The sequence below is a fragment of the Entelurus aequoreus genome, linkage group LG20, assembly GCF_033978785.1.
Source record: "Entelurus aequoreus isolate RoL-2023_Sb linkage group LG20, RoL_Eaeq_v1.1, whole genome shotgun sequence".
In the NCBI taxonomy this organism is placed as follows: Eukaryota; Metazoa; Chordata; class Actinopteri; order Syngnathiformes; family Syngnathidae; genus Entelurus; species Entelurus aequoreus.
The window spans coordinates 42,397,801-42,422,800 of NC_084750.1; positions in this window are offsets into that span (position 1 = coordinate 42,397,801).

Consider the following 25,000-nt stretch of genomic DNA (forward strand, 5'->3'; position numbering starts at 1 on the left):
CTGACTTGTAATAACTTAACGACTGTACTCACTGGGGAATATGGGGGATGCTTCCCACCGGGCCGAAGTCATCTCTCCCAGGATCCAAAAGGACGCGTGAGTAAATGATTGCAAAGGAAGTGGGGCGCTTGCTTCCAATGACCCACCTGAAATCAATTAACCTGACAATTTGTCACCTGCAAGGGCATCCTTTGGGAGGAGGAAGAAAATTGGGCAATTTGACATCTTTTTCATTGTGATGGTCGGTAAAGGGAATCAAGGCGGGATGATAAAAATAATATTCAATCCTTTTTATTAGCCTGTGTCAGAATCAGAGTATTGTCAATTTGTCTAATTAATTAAAGCAAATATTCACTAACTTTTCCTAGGTCTGAGTCAATAAAATTGTATAACATGGTATTAATAATAATCCCTATATTCATGGAAATGCCATTTATTCCCCAAATGATGTACTGTCTCCATTAATTTTGCCATTTAAAGTAGCAATAGAGTGGACAAACAAGTTGCCTCTATATTGAAGTATTATCATATATATCTGATTTATTACACCAAAAGACTGCCAAAGTTTGTGACTAAATAGATATGATCAAAATGTCATTAATCTTGCAAAGATTCCCGAGCCATTTTGAAAGTGAATCAAGAAGCCAGTCTCGCGATCATGTGACGTAGAGGAGGAACCGCAGAGCCCTTCCCCATCAACAACATTGCTAAGAGCCAACATCGATTACTATGGGAAAAATTAGGATCCAGGATATTATATTTTTGAGCCCGAATACAAAGAGGATGAGCAATAAGTTTTATAAGCGGTATAGTTTGGTTGGTAGAGTGGCCGTGCCAGCAACTTGAGGGTTCCAGGTTCGATCCCCACTTGTGCCATCCTCGTCACTTCCGTTGTGTCCTCGGGCAAGACCCTTTACCCACCTGCTCCCAGTGCCACCCACACTGGCTTAAAAATGTAACGTAGATATTGGGTTTCACGATGTAAAAGCGCTTTGAGTCACTAGAGAAAAGTGCTGTATAAATATAATTCAAAAACAAAAAAAGCTAAACAGATGCAGCTTTATTGTGACACTATAGCAATAGCATCATTGCTCGGTGCTAAATGTACTAACTAACCATAATAGGGAAGTGAAGTGAATTATATTTATATACTGCTTTTCTCTAGTGACTCAAAGCGCTTTACATAGTGAAACCCAATATCTAAGTTACATTTAAACCAGCGTGGGTGGCACTGGGAGCAGGTGGGTAAAGTGTCTTGCCCAAGGACACAACGGCAGTGACCTGGAACCCTCAAGTTGCTGGCACGGCCACTCTACCAACCGAGCTATGCCTAGGGTTGGGTATCGTTTGAATTCGAACGATTCCGATTCTTTGTTTCGATTCCGATTCCTGACTATTCTCGATTCCGATTCTTTTAAGAGGCAGGGTCAAAAAAAAGTTTAGGATATTTTAAATGAGCTAGCTAACCTACAGTCTTTCTGAATGAAATAGTCTGACATTCTCCATCAATTTTAATTCTATTAACTTTTTATGAACTTTACTATAAATTCCTCACAGGGATGTTTTCAACTAGAATATAAATATCAAATCTATGAACTTGAATATAAATATTATAAATACATTTTCACAGGGGTACACTTTCCTCAAGAGAGCTTTATTTTTGAAAACCTCATGAAAACACATTTACACATAAGTGTATGATGCTGCAGGAAACCTCATGAAAACACATTTACACACACAAGTGTATGATGCTGCAGGAAACCTCATGAAAACACATTTACACACAAGTTTATGATGCTGCAGGAAACCTCATGAAAACACATTTACACACACAAGTGTATGATGCTGCAGGAAACCTCATGAAAACACATTTACACACACAAGTGTATGATGCTGCAGGAAACCTCATGAAAACACATTTACACATAAGTGTATGATGCTGCAGGAAACCTCATGAAAACACATTTACACACACAAGTGTATGATGCTGCAGGAAACCTCATGAAAACACATTTACACACACAAGTGTATGATGCTGCAGGAAACCTCATGAAAACACATTTACACACACAAGTGTATGATGCTGCAGGAAACCTCATGAAAACACATTTACACACACAAGTGTATGATGCTGCAGGAAACCTCATGAAAACACATTTACACACACAAGTGTATGATGCTGCAGGAAACCTCATGAAAACACATTTACACACACAAGTGTATGATGCTGCAGGAAACCTCATGCTATGCTAACACTTCCGGCGGTGGCCGCTTCTTCGTTGGTGTTCAGCGGCTTCTTCTTCCGGTCGGCGGACTTATTCTTTTTTTCCGGTCGGCGGACTGGGTATCGAAACTAGGAATCGAAATTTTAACTTTTGAACGATTCCGGGAGAATCGGAAAGTTAGTCCCGGTTCCAATCGATACTCGATACCCAACCCTAGCTATGCCGCCCCCCCCAAAAAAACTAATAAAAAACTAATGAAACTAACACTTACTGTAATAGTTCCACTATCACTGGGATGTCCACCAACGGGACGCTCACATAATTTTGTTTAGATGAAGAATTAATCGCAATCCTCACGAAGGGTTAAAAAAAGTTCCTGCAAGAAGTGTCTTTTCGGCCATCTCGGGGATGTGAAAGTGGACCAGCCTGTCGATCCATGGCCACATTTGTCTACTAGCAGGTGAGATGCATGGATTATAATCTAGAGACCAAGCAGAAGCAGCCCAACTCAGTGTGTCAACAGTAGCAGCGTAAGATAGCATTAGCTCACTGATATCAATGTGCCGCTAAAATAGTCCGTCTGTGTAGGCACTTATAATAACAATACCACTCATAAATTTTCAGGTCACAACATGTAAATGGAGTATTGTTGGCAGTTTCTGGATGTTTTTTAGAGAGATTAGGGTTGCCCCGATACCAATTGGCTTTATTTTAACAAAAAATCTTACTGTACATGAAACATATGTTTATTATTGCAAGTTTGTCCTTAAATAAAATAGTCAACATACAAGACAACTTGTCTTTTAGTAGTAAGTAAACAAACAAAGACTCCTATTTAGTCTGCTGACGTATGCAGTAACATATTGTGTCATTCCTCATTCTATTTTGTCAAAATTATGAGGGACAAACTGTAAAAAATGGGTTATTAATCTACCTGTTCATTTACTGTTAATGTCTGCTTATTTTCTGTTTCAACATGTTCTATCTACACTTTTGTTAAAATGTAATTATCACTTATTCTTCTGTTGTTTGATACTTTACATTAGTTTTGGATGATACCACCCATGTAGGTATTGATGCGATACCAAGTAGTTACAGGATCATACATTGGTCATATTCAAAGTCCTCAGGTGTCCAGAGATGTATTTCCTGAGTTTATAAACATATAATAATAATAATAATAATACCTGGGATTTATATAGCGCTTTTCTAAGTACCCAAAGTCGCTTTACATGTTAAAAACCCATCATTCATTCACACCTGGTGGTGGTAAGCTACTTTCGTAGCCACAGCTGCCCTGGGGTAGACTGACTTAAAAAAGGAAAAAAGATTTTGTGACGATAAATATATCGATGTAATCATAGTTCTATCGAGTAGATACGCTATTGTACTTGGTATCATTACAGTGGATGTCAGGTGTAGATCCACACATGGCATTTGTTTACATTCAGGGTGCTAGCTTGCTGTTAGTGGTGAGCTATCGTGTCCTCCTACGGTGTGTAGTGAAGCATGTTTAGCTATTCCTCGTCCTGCAGTGATAATGTTACTTGTAAGGAACTGACTTTATTTGTCGCCATGGAGGCGAGGATTAGTGATTTAGAAGTAGCTAAAACCCTGCCGACTGAGGGTGTGTCAGTGTTATAAGTTCACCTTCATCTTTACTTTTTAAGCCAAAATGCGTCCATTCTCCCTTTTCTGTCTACACACTGTGTCTGCTTGTAAGTACTCTGTGATTGTGCGCTGCCGAACATGCTCCTCTGCTCGTAAAACCAGCAACGCCATGACGTGACGACGACGTGCCGTCATGCCCGGGAACCGGTACTTTTCAAACAGAGTATAGTACCGTTTTTGATTCATTAGTACCGCGCAACAGAGGACCTTCCATCTGTTGACTCAACTGTTAGCTATTTATTTATGATTTAGAAAGCATAAAAAAAGCCGAGCATATGTGTTCTAGTCTTAAATAAGGATTGTGAATGATAAACAGCACATCTCTTTCACATTTCTGCGTATTTCCAGTATGACTGATCTAACAATATTGCCGTAGTGCAGAAGCGTTACTACGGTAACGTAGAATTTGCCAAATGTGTTTGGAGGAATATTAAAAAGGGCTGACTGAATTTGTGGCATTTTGTGACATTTTAGACGGTATTTTCTAGAGATGTCCGATAATACCGGACTGCCAATATTATCAGCCGATAAATGCTTTAAATTGTAGTATCGGAAATTATCGGTATCGGTTTCAAAATTATCGGTATCGGTTTCAAAATGATCGGTATCGGTTTCAAAAAGTAAAATGTATGACTTTTTAAAAGGCCGCTGTGTACACGGACGTAGGGAGAAGTACAGAGCGCCAAAAAACCTTAAAGGCACTGCCTTTGTGTGCCGGCCCAATCACATAATATCTACGTCTTTTCACACACACAAGTGAATGCAATGCATACTTGGTCAACAGCCATACAGGTCACACTGAGGGTAACCGTATAATCAACTTTAACACTGTTACAAATATGCGCCACACTGTGAAGCCACACCAAACAAGAATGACAAACACATTTCGCACCGTAACACAACATAAACACAACAAAACAAATACCCAGAACCCCTTGCAGCACTAACTTTTCCGGGACATTACAATATACACCTTCGCCCCCCCCCCAACCTCCTCATGCTCTCTCAGGGAGAGCATGTCCCAAATTCCAAGCTGCTGTTTTGAGGCATGTTAAAAAAAATAATGCACTTTGTGACTTCAATAATAAATATGGCAGTGCCATGTTGGCATTTTTTTTCCATAACTTGAGTTGATTTATTTTGGAAAACCTTGTTACATTGTTTAATGCATCCAGCGGGGAATCACAACAAAATTAGGCATATTAATGTGTTAATTCCACGACTGTATATATCGGTATCGGTTGATATCGGAATCGGTAATTAAGAGTTGGACAATACCGGAATATCGGATATCGGTAAAAAAAAGCCATTTTCGGACATCTCTAGTATTTTCACATACTTTGCAGATTGTTAATACAATTGGATATGAAAAACAAGCATATAAAGTCAACTTGTTTGTCCACTCTTGCTACTTTAAAGCAAACAAACCAGATTATTTAGGTTTATTATCCTTCCCTATGAACGTTGAAGCATATTTCTTACCAAGTATGTCCTAGCGTACCCTCGGGGGAGACATACTGTCCTCCCCATGCTTATTGAATTCATTTTTAAAGCTCTTCTATTTGACACCATTGATCACGGTCCTTCCCTGGCCTGAAGTCCCGCAGGTCTTTGTGGAGTTGTTAAGAATCTCCACCTCCGGACTTTATGCCCTCTTGCTGAAAATACCATATTGATCATCAGCTCCAGATGAACTGCCAGGTGGGGGAAGGGGATAAAGTGAACAAACTGTATTGTAAGAGCTGGATGGAAAAAGGTTCTGGACAGTGAAACCTTTGCCACAGTGTGTTGTATCGAGAACCTTGGAGGAATTCAATGATTTTTAAAGAAATGATAGCTATGGCTTATGAACGATTGACATTTTTAACCATGATTAATTGCATTATCTATACTTAAACTCGTAATTACTCGCAGATATGTTTTCTTTTAATTGAGAAAATGTTCAAGCTTGGCTTTGTTTGATTTCCTCATTCAGTTGATTCCACAGAGTCACCCCACAAACTGATACGCACATATTTTTTAAGACTTGACTTCACACGAGGCTTAAGCTAGCTTGTGTGGTTGTGAACGACATCATGGATGTAACATCAATGAACAAACAGGACAGCAGTCGCAACTTGGGAGGTTTAAACATCCTCAAGTCGTCCCCAAACTCATCAAGCATAGAACAGCAGCACATGTCGCCCCCCCTTCACAATAATAGCGCTGTGCACGACATCCGGTCTGACTGCGCTAACATAAAGGTTTCAAAATGTGCTCATTATATACTTGAAACACTTACTGATACATTTACACAATTATTATGCTTTAACCTAAATAAAATACTGGTCAAAATTGTCCAAAGATGTATCGCAACAAAATAATGTGAGGATTTTTACATTCAATTAATGAACATGTAATCAAATTGTATTTATGACACAAAAAAATTAAGATAAAAAACGCTGTTTGAAAAATTCTTACAAAAAAACGGAATACATTTTTTTATATTACGACTGTAATTGAAATGTAGTGTTGTTAATATTATTTTCACTTGTTTGTTACTAATGTATATACACTTCTTCTAAATAGTATTTCAAGTTGAGTTTTGGTGGTACAACAAATACTGACGTTTTCAAATTAGTGACTAATCGTGTCATTAATCGTGATTTCAATATCAATCAAAATAATCCTGATTATTAATTTTGCCACAGTACATTCTGGGAGGGACATCATATGTAATATGTACAATATACACACTGCAAATTATATATATATAATGTAGTAACAGACACCTTCATAACAATATGTAATATGTACAATATACACACTGCAAGTATATATATAGTGTGGTAACAGACACCTTCATAACAATATGTAATATGTACAATATACACACTGCAAGTATATATATAATGTAGTAACAGACACCTTCATAACAATATGTACAACATACACACTCCAAGTATATATATAATGTAGTAACAGACACCTTCATAACAATATGTACTATGTACAATATACACACTACAAGTATATATATAATGTAGTAACAGACACCTTCATAACAATATGTACAACATACACACTCCAAGTATATATATAATGTAGTAACAGACACCTTCATAACAATATGTAATATGTACAACATACACACTCCAAGTATATATATAATGTAGTAACAGACACCTTCATAACAATATGTCATATGTACAACATACACACTCCAAGTATATATATAATGTGGGTAACAGACACCTTCATAACAATATGTAATATGTACAACATACACACTCCAAGTATATATATAATGTAGTAACACACACCTTCATAACAATATGTAATATATACAATATACACACTGCAAGTATATATATAATGTAGTAACAGACACCTTCATAACAATATGTAATATGTACAACATACACACTCCAAGTATATATATAATGTAGTAACAGACACCTTCATAACAATATGTAATATGTACAATATACACACTGCAAGTATATATATATATATAATGTAGTAACAGACACTTTTATAACAATATGTAATATGTACAATATACACACTGCAAGTATATATATAATGTAGTAACAGACACCTTCATAACAATATGTACAACATACACACTCCAAGTATATATATAATGTAGTAACAGACACTTTCATAACAATATGTAATATGTACAACATACACACTCCAAGTATATATATAATGTAGTAACAGACACCTTCATAACAATATGTAATATGTACAATATACACACTGCAAGTATATATATAATGTAGTAACAGACACCTTCATAACAATATGTAATATGTACAACATACACACTCCAAGTATATATATAATGTGGTAACAGACACCTTCATAACAATATGTAATATGTACAACATACACACTCCAAGTATATGTATAATATAGTAACAAACACCTTCATAACAATATGTAATATGTTCAACATACACACTCCAAGTATATATATAATGTGGTAACAGACACCTTCATAACAATATGTAATATGTACAATATACACACTGCAAGTATATATATATATATATAATGTAGTAACAGACACTTTTATAACAATATGTAATATGTACAATATACACACTGCAAGTATATATATAATGTAGTAACAGACACCTTCATAACAATATGTACAACATACACACTCCAAGTATATATATAATGTAGTAACATACACCTTCATAACAATATGTAATATGTACAACATACACACTCCAAGTATATATATAATGTAGTAACATACACCTTCATAACAATATGTAATATGTACAACATACACACTCCAAATATATATATAATATAGTAACAGACACCTTCATAACAATATGTAATATGTTCAACATACACACTCCAAGTATATATATAATGTGGTAACAGACACCTTCATAACAATATGTAATATGTACAATATACACACTGCAAGTATATATATATATATAATGTAGTAACAGACACTTTTATAACAATATGTAATATGTACAATATACACACTGCAAGTATATATATAATGTAGTAACAGACACCTTCATAACAATATGTACAACATACACACTCCAAGTATATATATAATGTAGTAACATACACCTTCATAACAATATGTAATATGTACAACATACACACTCCAAGTATATATATAATGTAGTAACATACACCTTCATAACAATATGTAATATGTACAACATACACACTCCAAGTATATATATAATATAGTAACAGACACCTTCATAACAATATGTAATATGTACAATATACACACTCCAAGTATATATATAATGTAGTAACAGACACCTTCATAACAATATGTAATATGTACAACATACACACTCCAAGTATATATATAATGTAGTAACAGACACCTTCATAACAATATGTAATATGTACAATATACACACTGCAAGTATATATATAATGTAGTAACAGACACCTTCATAACAATATGTAATATGTACATACTGCAAGTATATATATAATGTGGTAACAGACACCTTCATAACAATATGTAATATGTACAACATACACACTCCAAGTATATATATAATATAGTAACAGACACCTTCATAACAATATGTAATATGTTCAACATACACACTCCAAGTATATATATAATGTGGTAACAGACACCTTCATAACAATATGTAATATGTACAATATACACACTGCAAGTATATATATAATGTGGTAACAGACACCTTCATAACAATATGTAATATGTACAACATACACACTCCAAGTATATATATAATGTAGTAACAGACACCTTCATAACAATATGTAATATGTACAACATACACACTCCAAGTATATATATAATGTAGTAACAGACACCTTCATAACAATATGTAATATGTACAATATACACACTGCAAGTATATATATAATGTAGTAACAGACACCTTCATAACAATATGTAATATGTACAACATACACACTCCAAGTATATATATAATGTAGTAACAGACACCTTCATAACAATATGTCATATGTACAACATACACACTCCAAGTATATATATAATGTGGGTAACAGACACCTTCATAACAATATGTAATATGTACAACATACACACTCCAAGTATATATATAATGTAGTAACACACACCTTCATAACAATATGTAATATGTACAATATACACACTGCAAGTATATATATAATGTAGTAACAGACACCTTCATAACAATATGTAATATGTACAACATACACACTCCAAGTATATATATAATGTAGTAACAGACACCTTCATAACAATATGTAATATGTACAATATACACACTGCAAGTATATATATATATATAATGTAGTAACAGACACCTTCATAACAATATGTAATATGTACAACATACACACTCCAAGTATATATATAATGTAGTAACAGACACCTTCATAACAATATGTAATATGTACAATATACACACTGCAAGTATATATATAATGTAGTAACAGACACCTTCATAACAATATGTAATATGTACATACTGCAAGTATATATATAATGTGGTAACAGACACCTTCATAACAATATGTAATATGTACAACATACACACTCCAAGTATATATATAATATAGTAACAGACACCTTCATAACAATATGTAATATGTTCAACATACACACTCCAAGTATATATATAATGTGGTAACAGACACCTTCATAACAATATGTAATATGTACAATATACACACTGCAAGTATATATATAATGTGGTAACAGACACCTTCATAACAATATGTAATATGTACAACATACACACTCCAAGTATATATATAATGTAGTAACAGACACCTTCATAACAATATGTAATATGTACAACATACACACTCCAAGTATATATATAATGTAGTAACAGACACCTTCATAACAATATGTAATATGTACAATATACACACTGCAAGTATATATATAATGTAGTAACAGACACCTTCATAACAATATGTAATATGTACAACATACACACTCCAAGTATATATATAATGTAGTAACAGACACCTTCATAACAATATGTCATATGTACAACATACACACTCCAAGTATATATATAATGTGGGTAACAGACACCTTCATAACAATATGTAATATGTACAACATACACACTCCAAGTATATATATAATGTAGTAACACACACCTTCATAACAATATGTAATATGTACAATATACACACTGCAAGTATATATATAATGTAGTAACAGACACCTTCATAACAATATGTAATATGTACAACATACACACTCCAAGTATATATATAATGTAGTAACAGACACCTTCATAACAATATGTAATATGTACAATATACACACTGCAAGTATATATATATATATAATGTAGTAACAGACACTTTTATAACAATATGTAATATGTACAATATACACACTGCAAGTATATATATAATGTAGTAACAGACACCTTCATAACAATATGTACAACATACACACTCCAAGTATATATATAATGTAGTAACAGACACTTTCATAACAATATGTAATATGTACAACATACACACTCCAAGTATATATATAATGTAGTAACAGACACCTTCATAACAATATGTAATATGTACAATATACACACTGCAAGTATATATATAATGTAGTAACAGACACCTTCATAACAATATGTAATATGTACAACATACACACTCCAAGTATATATATAATGTGGTAACAGACACCTTCATAACAATATGTAATATGTACAACATACACACTCCAAGTATATATATAATATAGTAACAGACACCTTCATAACAATATGTAATATGTTCAACATACACACTCCAAGTATATATATAATGTGGTAACAGACACCTTCATAACAATATGTAATATGTACAATATACACACTGCAAGTATATATATATATATATATATAATGTAGTAACAGACACTTTTATAACAATATGTAATATGTACAATATACACACTGCAAGTATATATATAATGTAGTAACAGACACCTTCATAACAATATGTACAACATACACACTCCAAGTATATATATAATGTAGTAACATACACCTTCATAACAATATGTAATATGTACAACATACACACTCCAAGTATATATATAATGTAGTAACATACACCTTCATAACAATATGTAATATGTACAACATACACACTCCAAATATATATATAATATAGTAACAGACACCTTCATAACAATATGTAATATGTTCAACATACACACTCCAAGTATATATATAATGTGGTAACAGACACCTTCATAACAATATGTAATATGTACAATATACACACTGCAAGTATATATATATATATATAATGTAGTAACAGACACTTTTATAACAATATGTAATATGTACAATATACACACTGCAAGTATATATATAATGTAGTAACAGACACCTTCATAACAATATGTACAACATACACACTCCAAATATATATATAATGTAGTAACATACACCTTCATAACAATATGTAATATGTACAACATACACACTCCAAGTATATATATAATGTAGTAACATACACCTTCATAACAATATGTAATATGTACAACATACACACTCCAAGTATATATATAATATAGTAACAGACACCTTCATAACAATATGTAATATGTACAATATACACACTCCAAGTATATATATAATGTAGTAACAGACACCTTCATAACAATATGTAATATGTACAACATACACACTCCAAGTATATATATAATGTAGTAACAGACACCTTCATAACAATATGTAATATGTACAATATACACACTGCAAGTATATATATAATGTAGTAACAGACACCTTCATAACAATATGTAATATGTACATACTGCAAGTATATATATAATGTGGTAACAGACACCTTCATAACAATATGTAATATGTACAACATACACACTCCAAGTATATATATAATATAGTAACAGACACCTTCATAACAATATGTAATATGTTCAACATACACACTCCAAGTATATATATAATGTGGTAACAGACACCTTCATAACAATATGTAATATGTACAATATACACACTGCAAGTATATATATAATGTGGTAACAGACACCTTCATAACAATATGTAATATGTACAACATACACACTCCAAGTATATATATAATGTAGTAACAGACACCTTCATAACAATATGTAATATGTACAACATACACACTCCAAGTATATATATAATGTAGTAACAGACACCTTCATAACAATATGTAATATGTACAATATACACACTGCAAGTATATATATAATGTAGTAACAGACACCTTCATAACAATATGTAAAATGTACAACATACACACTCCAAGTATATATATAATGTAGTAACAGACACCTTCATAACAATATGTCATATGTACAACATACACACTCCAAGTATATATATAATGTGGGTAACAGACACCTTCATAACAATATGTAATATGTACAACATACACACTCCAAGTATATATATAATGTAGTAACACACACCTTCATAACAATATGTAATATGTACAATATACACACTGCAAGTATATATATAATGTAGTAACAGACACCTTCATAACAATATGTAATATGTACAACATACACACTCCAAGTATATATATAATGTAGTAACAGACACCTTCATAACAATATGTAATATGTACAATATACACACTGCAAGTATACATATATATATAATGTAGTAACAGACACTTTTATAACAATATGTAATATGTACAATATACACACTGCAAGTATATATATAATGTAGTAACAGACACCTTCATAACAATATGTACAACATACACACTCCAAGTATATATATAATGTAGTAACAGACACTTTCATAACAATATGTAATATGTACAACATACACACTCCAAGTATATATATAATGTAGTAACAGACACCTTCATAACAATATGTAATATGTACAATATACACACTGCAAGTATATATATAATGTAGTAACAGACACCTTCATAACAATATGTAATATGTACATACTGCAAGTATATATATAATGTGGTAACAGACACCTTCATAACAATATGTAATATGTACAACATACACACTCCAAGTATATATATAATATAGTAACAGACACCTTCATAACAATATGTAATATGTTCAACATACACACTCCAAGTATATATATAATGTGGTAACAGACACCTTCATAACAATATGTAATATGTACAATATACACACTGCAAGTATATATATAATGTGGTAACAGACACCTTCATAACAATATGTAATATGTACAACATACACACTCCAAGTATATATATAATGTAGTAACAGACACCTTCATAACAATATGTAATATGTACAACATACACACTCCAAGTATATATATAATGTAGTAACAGACACCTTCATAACAATATGTAATATGTACAATATACACACTGCAAGTATATATATAATGTAGTAACAGACACCTTCATAACAATATGTAAAATGTACAACATACACACTCCAAGTATATATATAATGTAGTAACAGACACCTTCATAACAATATGTCATATGTACAACATACACACTCCAAGTATATATATAATGTGGGTAACAGACACCTTCATAACAATATGTAATATGTACAACATACACACTCCAAGTATATATATAATGTAGTAACACACACCTTCATAACAATATGTAATATGTACAATATACACACTGCAAGTATATATATAATGTAGTAACAGACACCTTCATAACAATATGTAATATGTACAACATACACACTCCAAGTATATATATAATGTAGTAACAGACACCTTCATAACAATATGTAATATGTACAATATACACACTGCAAGTATACATATATATATAATGTAGTAACAGACACTTTTATAACAATATGTAATATGTACAATATACACACTGCAAGTATATATATAATGTAGTAACAGACACCTTCATAACAATATGTACAACATACACACTCCAAGTATATATATAATGTAGTAACAGACACTTTCATAACAATATGTAATATGTACAACATACACACTCCAAGTATATATATAATGTAGTAACAGACACCTTCATAACAATATGTAATATGTACAATATACACACTGCAAGTATATATATAATGTAGTAACAGACACCTTCATAACAATATGTAATATGTACAACATACACACTCCAAGTATATATATAATGTGGTAACAGACACCTTCATAACAATATGTAATATGTACAACATACACACTCCAAGTATATATATAATATAGTAACAGACACCTTCATAACAATATGTAATATGTTCAACATACACACTCCAAGTATATATATAATGTGGTAACAGACACCTTCATAACAATATGTAATATGTACAATATACACACTGCAAGTATATATATATATAATGTAGTAACAGACTTTTATAACAATATGTAATATGTACAATAACACACTGCAAGTATATATATAATGTAGTAACAGACACCTTCATAACAATATGTACAACATACACACTCCAAGTATATATATAATGTAGTAACATACACCTTCATAACAATATGTAATATGTACAACATACACACTCCAAGTATATATATAATGTAGTAACATACACCTTCATAACAATATGTAATATGTACAACATACACACTCCAAGTATATATATAATATAGTAACAGACACCTTCATAACAATATGTAATATGTACAATATACACACTCCAAGTATATATATAATGTAGTAACAGACACCTTCATAACAATATGTAATATGTACAACATACACACTCCAAGTATATATATAATGTAGTAACAGACACCTTCATAACAATATGTAATATGTACAATATACACACTGCAAGTATATATATAATGTAGTAACAGACACCTTCATAACAATATGTAATATGTACATACTGCAAGTATATATATAATGTGGTAACAGACACCTTCATAACAATATGTAATATGTACAACATACACACTCCAAGTATATATATAATATAGTAACAGACACCTTCATAACAATATGTAATATGTTCAACATACACACTCCAAGTATATATATAATGTGGTAACAGACACCTTCATAACAATATGTAATATGTACAATATACACACTGCAAGTATATATATAATGTGGTAACAGACACCTTCATAACAATATGTAATATGTACAACATACACACTCCAAGTATATATATAATGTAGTAACAGACACCTTCATAACAATATGTAATATGTACAACATACACACTCCAAGTATATATATAATGTAGTAACAGACACCTTCATAACAATATATAATATGTACAATATACACACTGCAAGTATATATATAATGTAGTAACAGACACCTTCATAACAATATGTAATATGTACAACATACACACTCCAAGTATATATATAATGTAGCAACAGACACCTTCATAACACTATGTCATATGTACAACATACACACTCCAAGTATATATATATAATGTGGGTAACAGACACCTTCATAACAATATGTAATATGTACAACATACACACTCCAAGTATATATATAATGTAGTAACACACACCTTCATAACAATATGTAATATGTACAATATACACACTGCAAGTATATATATAATGTAGTAACAGACACCTTCATAACAATATGTAATATGTACAACATACACACTCCAAGTATATATATAATGTAGTAACAGACACCTTCATAACAATATGTAATATGTACAATATACACACTGCAAGTATATATATATATATATATATATATATATATATATATAATGTAGTAACAGACACTTTTATAACAATATGTAATATGTACAATATACACACTGCAAGTATATATATAATGTAGTAACAGACACTTTCATAACAATATGTACAACATACACACTCCAAGTATATATATAATGTAGTAACAGACACTTTCATAACAATATGTAATATGTACAACATACACACTCCAAGTATATATATAATGTAGTAACAGACACCTTCATAACAATATGTAATATGTACAATATACACACTGCAAGTATATATATAATGTAGTAACAGACACCTTCATAACAATATGTAATATGTACAACATACACACTCCAAGTATATATATAATGTGGTAACAGACACCTTCATAACAATATGTAATATGTACAACATACACACTCCAAGTATATGTATAATATAGTAACAAACACCTTCATAACAATATGTAATATGTTCAACATACACACTCCAAGTATATATATAATGTGGTAACAGACACCTTCATAACAATATGTAATATGTACAATATACACACTGCAAGTATATATATATATATATAATGTAGTAACAGACACTTTTATAACAATATGTAATATGTACAATATACACACTGCAAGTATATATATAATGTAGTAACAGACACCTTCATAACAATATGTACAACATACACACTCCAAGTATATATATAATGTAGTAACATACACCTTCATAACAATATGTAATATGTACAACATACACACTCCAAGTATATATATAATGTAGTAACATACACCTTCATAACAATATGTAATATGTACAACATACACACTCCAAGTATATATATATAATGTAGTAACAGACACCTTCATAACAATATGTGATATGTACAATATACACACTGCAAGTATATATATAATGTAGTAACAGACACCTTCATAACAATATGTAATATGTACAATATACACACTGCAAGTATATATATAATGTAGTAACAGACACCTTCATAACAATATGTAATATGTACAATATACACACTGCAAGTATATATATAATGTAGTAACAGACACCTTCATAACAATATGTAATATGTACAACATACACACTCCAAGTATATATATAATGTAGTAACAGACACCTTCATAACAATATGTGATATGTACAATATACACACTGCAAGTATATATATAATGTAGTAACAGACACCTTCATAACACAGTGTTTCCCACACATTCATATATTTGTGGCGGCCCGCCACGAAAGAATTACGTCCGCCACGACTCGGATTTTCTCAATTTTTATTTTCGGGATTTGAATGCATTTATTTTGAAAGGACAGCTGGAGAGAGACGGGGGAGGGAGGAGAGAGGGGGAGAGGGGGGATTGACGCGGAACAAAGCGACTGTCAGGTGGGATCGAACTGGGTCGCCGCAGCGGGTGCTCTACCAGGTGAGATAAGTTATAGCTGCATCGCTCGCGGCTCGTCATATATTTAACGTTAATCCGCGATTTCACCAGGCGTTTCACTGACGGTGAGCAGCCTGACGCTGCTTCATTAACGCCGCCGCTCGCTGTTTGACTCGGGGGCCGGGGCCAGGTTATAACCCTGTTGTCAATAAACACACGTGGAGACGCTGCTTCAGATACTAATACTAATTTGATACTGTAGTAGTTATCTTTTGTGTATTCATAATGTAAAATGGATGGATGGACGTTTAAAACAAAACTGTTATTATTAATTAGTAAGTATACATTTTTTGAGCCTTTTTAGAGAAAATCATATCATTGTAGTAAATTATGCAAATTACTCGATGATGTCATGGTGACCACGCCCATAGCCATGCCCCCACCACCACAGGTATCTTGGCAGTTTATGGGAAACACTGTAACAATATGTAATATGTACAATATACACACTGCAAGTATATATATAATGTAGTAACAGACACCTTCATAACAATATGTAATATGTACAATATACACACTGCAAGTATATATATAATGTAGTAACAGACACCTTCATAACAATATGTAATATGTACAATATACACACTGCAAGTATATATATAATGTAGTAACAGACACCTTCATAACAATATGTAATATGTACAATATACACACTGCAAGTATATATATAATGTAGTAACAGACACCTTCATAACAATATGTAATATGTACAATATACACACTGCAAGTATATATATAATGTAATAACAGACACCTTCATAACAATATGTAATATGTACAATGTACACACTGCAAGTATATATATAATGTAGTAACAGACACTTTTATAACAATATGTAATATGTACAATATACATACTGCAAGTATATATATAATGTAGTAACAGACACCTTCATAACAATATGTAATATGTACAATATACACACTGCAAGTATATATATAATGTAATAACAGACACCTTCATAACAATATGTAATATGTACTATATACACACTGCAAGTATATATATAATGTAGTAACAGACACCTTCATAACAATATGTAATATGTACAATATACACACTGCAAGTATATATATAATGTAGTAACAGACACCTTCATAACAATATGTAATATGTACAATATACACACTGCAAGTATATATATAATGTAGTAACAGACACCTTCATAGCAATATGTAATATGTACAATATACACACTGCAAGTATATATATATAATGTAATAACATACACCTTCATAACAATATATAATATGTACAATATACACACTCCAAGTATATATATAATGTAGTAACAGACACCTTCATAACAATATGTCATATTTTTATATACACACTGCAAGTACATATATAATGTAGTAACAGACACCTTCAGAAAAGTATGTAGTATGTACAATATACAATATATTACATACTTTTCTGAAGGTGTATATATATATATATATATATATATATATATATATATATATATATATATATATATATATATATATATATATATATATATATATATATATATATATATATATATATATATATATATATCAGTGACGTGCAGTCAGGGGAGGCAGGTGAGGCGTGGCCTCATGTGTCATCATGGAAAGAAAAAAATAAATAAATTGTTATATGTATCCAGTGATTATACTATAAAGTTATTTACCATTTAACTTTGCCAGTTTTAGATTATTTTTATTCAAAATCGCTGAATTTTCACATTTGGCGTTCAAATACTGAGAAGAGACGGTGCGGTGAACAGCAGCCAGTTGAGGCACGTCACTCAGTTGTGCCTCAACATGGATTGCGGACTCGGCTAACTGCTGGCCTGCTATGCAGTGAGACCATATTGCTATATGAATTATATTATACATTTCCATAGTTTAGTTAGCTGAGGTATATAATGTACAGTGTATTTTGTCAACAACTGTATGTGTGAAAAGTATTTCTTGTGCTGAGCAATCATAAAACGGCTGCGAAGACGCACTGGCTGAGGCTCGCAGTAATCTCGCCTCCTGGTGGTAGAGAATGCACCCCCGCCGTAGAATGCACCCCCTGACGGGAGTGTTATATCAACTAAAGCCCACACTTAAACTTTCCACATGCAAGATTGAATCTATTTAAAAAAGTTATTTAATAAGAAGCCAAAAAGTGCAAAAACAATAATGTTCGTATTGGAGGAGTTGTGAATGACGGCCGGGCCACAACATTAGGTACACCTGCAGACTGCAGCACGGATTTCATATTTCATTCATTCACAACTCCTCCAACACGAACATTATTGTTTTTGCACTTTTTGGCTTCTTATTAAATAACTTTTTAAAATAGATTCAATCTTACACGTGGAAAGTTTAAAGGCCTACTGAAATGAATTTTTTTTATTTAAACGGGGATAGCAGATCTATTCTATGTGTCATACTTGATCATTTCGCGATATTGCCATATTTTTGCTGAAAGGATTTAGTATAGAACAACGACGATAAAGATTGCAACTTTTGGTATCTGATAAAAAAAAGGCTTGCACCTACCGGAAGTAGCGTGACGTAGTCAGTTGAACATATACGCAAAGTTCCCTATTGTTTACAATGATGGCCGCATGAAGTGAGAGAGATTCGGACCGAGAAAGCGACAATTTCCCCATTAATTTGAGCGAGGATGAAAGATTTGTGGATGAGTAAAGTGCAAGTGAAGGACTAGTGGGGAGTTGAAGCTATTCAGATAGGGAAGATGCTGTGAGAGCCGGGGGTGACCTGATATTCAGCTGGGAATGACTACAACAGTAAATAAACACAAGACATATATATACTCTATTAGCCACAACACAACCAGGCTTATATTTAATATGCCACAAATTAATCCTGCATAAAAACACCTGCGTGTTTGTTATGCTAGCTCCTAGCTCCTCTGCTAGCTCCTAGCTCCATAGAACACGCCAATACAATTCAAACACCTGATCAACACACACAATCACTCAGCCCAAAAGACAGTTTACCTAACCCAAGGTTCATAAAGCTTATATATTTTTAAAAAGTTACGTACGTGACGCGCACATACGGTCAAGTTATCGAATGTTTAGCAGCCAAGGCTGCATACTCACGGTACCTGATATTCAGCTGGGAATGACTACAACAGTAAATAAACACAAGACATATATATACTCTATTAGCCACAACACAACCAGGCTTATATTTAATATGCCACAAATTAATCCTGCATAATAACACCTGCGTGTTTGTTATGCTAGCTCCTAGCTCCTCTGCTAGCTCCTAGCTCCATAGAACACGCCAATACAATTCAAACACCTGATCAACACACACAATCACTCAGCCCAAAAGACCGTTCACCTAACCCAAGGTTCATAAAGCTTATATATTTTTAAAAAGTTACGTACGTGACGCGCACGTACGGTACGGTACGTGTTATGCTAGCTCCTAGCTCCTCTGCTAGCTCCTAGCTCCATAGAACACGCCAATACAATTCAAACACATGATCAACACACACAATCACTCAGCCCAAAAGACCGTTCACCTAACCCAAGGTTCATAAAGCTTATATATTTTAAAAAAGTTACGTACATACGCAAAAAAAAGCCAAAGCTGCATACTCACAGTAGCACGTCTGCGTCTTTGTCATCCAAATCAAAGTAATCCTGGTAAGAGTCTGTGTTGTCCCAGTTCTCTACAGGCGTCTGTGTATCCAAATCAAAAGTCCTCCTGGTTAGAGTCTCTGTTATCCGAGTTCTTCCATCTTGACTGCATCTTTCGGGAATGTAAACAAAGAAGCGCCGGCTGTGTACTGTTGTGGCTGACTACGTTCGAAAAATACGTCCATTTCGCACCGACAACTTTCTTCTTTGCTTGCTTGGCTTCCTTCTCCATAATGCAATGAACATGATTGAAACAGATTCACGAACACAGATGTCCAGAATACTGTGGAATTATGAAATGAAAACAGAGCTTTTTCGTATCGGCTTCAATGTGGAAGGCATACCCGTGTTCGCCGGGCTACGTCACGCGCATACGTCATCCGCAGAGGCGTTTCGAACCGGAAGTTTAGCGGCAAATTTAAAATGTCACTTTATAAGTTAACCCGGCCGTATTGGCATGTGTTATAATGTTAAGATTTCATCATTGATATATAAACTATCAGACTGCGTGGTCGGTAGTAGTGGGTTTCAGTAGGCCTTTAAGTGTGGGCTTTAGTTGATACAACACTCCCGTCAAGGGGTGCATTCTACGGCGGGGGTGCATTAATCCAGCCCAACAGCGGCGCATGGACTTCATTTATAAGTAAAGGTAAGACCATAATAACGTTTTTTTTTATTAAATGTGCTTTTTTGTGTGCTACAGTTTGTATGTGTAAAGTTAAAGTTAAGTTAAAGTAGCAATGATTGTCACACACACACTAGGTGTGGTGAAATTTGTCCTCTGCATTTGACCCATCCCCTTGTTCACCCCCTGGGAGGTGAGGGGAGCAGTGGGGAGCAGTGGGCAGCAGCGGTGCCGCGTCCGGGAATAATTTTTGGTGATTTAACCCCCAATTCCAACCCTTGATGCTGAGTGCCAAGCAGGGAATAATGCTGGTATGAGTTTTTAAACACAACCCGTTAACTGCTGCTAATCAAATGGTGAATAAGATACTCTTTAGGGTTCATATGTTTGTAAATCTGACTGTGATGAAGTCAGTGTCTCACCAGCCATGAACCTCACAGCACGTCACTAATATATATATAATATAGTAACAGACAAGTGTATATATAATGTAATAACAGACCTTCATAACAATATGTAATATGTACAATATTTATCGTATTGATCATTTTAATCATTTCCGGGACTGATATTTGTCAGCGCATTGATTTCTGTTTCCATAGCAGCACACTTCTAAGGCTGCAGCTAACGATTATTTTTCTATCGATTAATCTATAGATTATTTTTTCGATTAATCGGTTAATCTATAGATAATTTTTCCGATTAATCTATAGATTATTTTTCCTTTTACCGATTATTTTTTTATTCAAATGAAGATGAAAAAATAAATGTAGGCCCGTTTTTTCAAAAGGCACGGCTTTTATTTACAAAAAAAAAGAAGTATGGCCACTCAGTCAACATTGACAACAACATGACTAAATATTCTGTCAAATGTAAACATTTAAAACTTTTAACATTTAACAAAATTAAAAGTAGCTTATTTGCTTTTTAATGTGCAAATATAAAAGTCAACATCCAGTGCAAATCTTAATATTCTGCAATAGTATAAGCATTTCAAAAGAAAAAGTATTGCTTATTTTGCTTTAAAATGTGCAAAAATAAAGATAAACATCCAATACAAAAAAGTGCAAAACGAAATATTCTGTAACAACAGTGTAAACATTTCAACAAAAGTGAAAGTATTGCTTATTTCTAAAATGTGCAAAAATAAAGATAAACATCCAATACAAAAAAGTGCCAATCTAAATATTCTGGAGCACTGTAAACATTAAGTATTGCTTTTAAAATGTGCAAAATAAACATCCAGTCCAACACAGTACACAATAACCAATTCTACTCATTCCAGTGAGTGACTAACAGTTGTAATGAAGAAAGGTTAGCATGTGTACATGTTTGGTTCTTTTCTTGTTTACAATATTCCCAGCAGCTGAAAATAGGCGCTCAGAAGGGGTCGATGTGGCTGGAACTGAGAGGTAATTAGCCTTCACCTCAAGCCAGGACTGCGAGTGAGCTGAGCTGCAGTTTATATTTCTAGAAGGTCAACGGGCTCATAGTGATGTTACTAGTAGTTGACTGGGAGGTGTTTATTATCATTTGGGGAGAGTCTGCTGCCTGATGCTCACCTGCTAAACACCTATCTGCTCCACGCTGAAGCGCTGACTACATGCGCTCTGAATACACACTGCTGATTGGCTGATAATGCTTCGTGTGTACCAATCAGATGGTTGTGTGGGTGGGACAATGCTGCGTGTGTACCAATCAGATGGTTGTGTGGGTGGGACAATGCTGCGTGTGTACCAATCAGATGGTTGTGTGGGTGGGACAATGCTGCGTGTGTACCTATCAGATGGTTGTGTGGGTGGGACAATGCTGCGTGTGTACCTATCAGATGGTTGTGTGGGTGGGACAATGCTGCGTGTGTACCAATCAGATGGTTGTGTGGGTGGGACAATGCTGCGTGCTGAGACAGAGGCAGAAGGAGCGAAGCAGCTTGTTAAGACTTTAGCAGCTAAAGTTAGCTTTAGCTTACAAACTCGTTCGGTACACCCCCGTGCCGAACCGAAAGCCCCGTACCGAAACGGTTCAATACAAAACACGTACCGTTACACCCCTAGCAGATACAAATGACACATTCATGTTTTTGTGTAATGATGACAACGTATGCTCGCGCGGACGATTGACTAGTTGATGGTTTTCTTTTCAAATGTTGGTTCATAGCCGTTGTGCTGCTATGATAGGCCATTTATGCTCGACACAGTGTGCATACAACAACATTATTAGGCCGTTTATTGAAATACTCCCACACTTTTGACCACTTTTGGCATGCTTTTCCCCCTCGCTCGCACCGCTCGCATCGTCTGCTTTGATCGTCTGCTTTGCGGTCCGCCATGACGGTAGTGTGACGTAAATATGCGACGCGTCGACGCACAAAAACGGCGTCGACGTATTTACGTAACCGATGACGTCGACTACGTCGACGCGTCGTTTCAGCCTTACACACTTCCAACCTCTGGCAATAAATGTGTGTTCCGAAGTGTTTTCTAATCATGGCAGACTTGGTAACAGACAACAAAGATGACTATTTTTGGACAAATGAGGATTTACAACCTTATACTTTTGAAATGGAATATACTGCTGCTTATAGAAGCGAACACGAAGGAAAAGCGAGACTTTGGAGCAGACGGAAGCTGAGAGAGAAAAGCCATTTTGACGCTAAAAATATGGAACTTGGAGACAAGCTACTTTGACATAAATGGAGTGTTTACCCAAAATCAAGAGGAAACGTCCCCGGCCAGGTGGACCAGACAAACAACCGTCCGTCAAGGAAGTCACTATAAAATGGATCATGTTACACGCAGCACGTCATGTGTGTTATTACAACTACAGTACATACACTGTCTGGCTAGCTGTGTACAAACAAAACATGAAATAATACTTTACAGATACTGTAATATGATTGTTCATGTTTTTCACTCAGTACAAATTGTTGTCCTATCGTAGTGTTTATTACAAACTCAAACATGTTTCGTGTTGTTGTAGAAGCTAGCTTATTTCTTGCCGTAGTTAGCTTTTACGGCTAATACCGAAGCACGCCGATGTGTTACTAGGATAGAAAAATACTTCTTCAGTGTTTGCTTGTACAATAACAATGTCACAACAGTTTGGTGATTATACAGGTTACGGAATGAAAATAAAGTATTGACGGTTTTAGAATGCATTTTTAAAGTGATTTAGAGGTAGAGTTGATTGCTAACATTAGCTGCATTGCTAGCCATCA